The following is a 1,650-nucleotide window of genomic DNA, read 5'->3' on the forward strand; positions in this document are numbered from 1 at the left end:
CTGCACAAAGAGTGCAGGCCCTACTCCCCGGCTGGGGGACTCGACCCTGGGCAGCAGGGACTCTGCACAAAGTTTTGGGGGTTGTGATGGATAATTAGCTGAACATGAGCGCCCAGTGTGATGCCGTGGCTAAAAGACATCCCATCTTGGGATGCATAAACGGGAATCTTGAGTAGGAGTCGAAAGGTTGTTTTGTCTCTGTATGTGGCCCTGGTGCAACCACTGCTGGAATCCCATGTCCAGTTCTGGTGCCCACAATTCAAGGAGGATGTGGATAAATTGGAGACGGGTCAGAGAAGAGCCACAAGATTAGAAAACCTGCCTCATAATGACAGACTCCAGGTGTTCAGTCTATTTAGCCTAACAAAGAGAAGATTAAGGGGTGACTTGATCGCAGTCTAAAAGTATCCATATAGGGAACAAATATTTAATACTGGGCTCTTCAGTCTAGCAGAGGAAGGTCTAACCCCATCCAGGGGCTGGAGTTTGAAGCTAGACACATTCAGACTGGAAATAAGGCCGAAGTGTTTAACAGTGAGAAGAATTAACCATTTCCCAAGGGCTGTGGCCGATTCTCCAGCACTGGCAAGGCTGGAGGTTTTTTGAAGAGCTCTGCTGTAGGAATTATTTAACATACAACGGCCACACTGCGGGAGACCAATAGTCCATCTAGCCCAGTGTCCTGTGACAGCGAGCGGCCAATGCCAAGTGCTTCGGAGGGAATGAAGAGAGCAAGACAACTGAGTGATCCAGCCCCATCGTCCGCTCCCAGCTTCTAGCAAACAGAGGCTTGGGACACTCCGAGTATGGGGTGGGATCCAGCAGGCTTTCCAGCCATACCCCTCTTGAACTTCCTGCACCCGTCTCCAGGGCTGTGGCTGCTCCCTGCCCCTCCAGTTGGGCCCGAGCGCCAGGTGTCTGAACTCCAAGAGAATGAGGCTGCTCATGAAAGATGCATCCACATGGCTCCTGCGCTTAGAGCCCAGGATCTGCCACTGTGCATGCAGCTTGGAAACCCGAGCGTGCCGGCAGCTGGGGAGCAAACCACTGCCTGGAAGGGGGGTCCAGGGGCAGCTGCTGCCCTGCTTCCACCCTCTGAGCGCTTGGTTCTGATGCGGCCCCGTGATGGCCCCAGCGTGCTGATCTTCGAGGTTTGCCTTGGGATAATCCACTGTTTACATACACCAGGGGCTGGCGGGTGTTCGGCACCTCCTGGGTAATCCCTGGCCCCACGCTCCCCTCCCCCCCAGCAGGCCCGAAGGCTGGCTTAGCCTGCACACAGCCTTTCCCATGGAGAGCCCCAGCAGCCGCTCGCTCCGGTGGAGAGTGTCCATGGGAGACTGGCAGGGGCTCCCGGAGCATCTGCTGTTAAAGGGATGGGCACCCTGCCCTACCCAACCCTCCTGCCCTCTGCACGCCCACCATCCATTACAGAATGTCCCCGTCAGCCAAGGGCGGGCCAGTGGGAGTCACTGGCTGGCACAGGCCTCTTTCCACCCACCTTTGATCCCAGTGTCCCCCCTACTTGCCAGGGGCTCCCCCATTACTGTGAGCAGCGTGCATCTGGCCTGGGGTGAGAGTCCAGCCGGGCCTTCTGCGCCCACACCCTGCTAAGCCCTGGGGAGATGCAGCCATGCCTGCCTCGCCCAG

This window comes from Terrapene carolina, unplaced genomic scaffold (assembly GCF_002925995.2).
Source record: "Terrapene carolina triunguis isolate 2854851 unplaced genomic scaffold, T_m_triunguis-2.0 Scaffold523, whole genome shotgun sequence".
NCBI lineage: Eukaryota > Metazoa > Chordata > Testudines > Emydidae > Terrapene > Terrapene triunguis.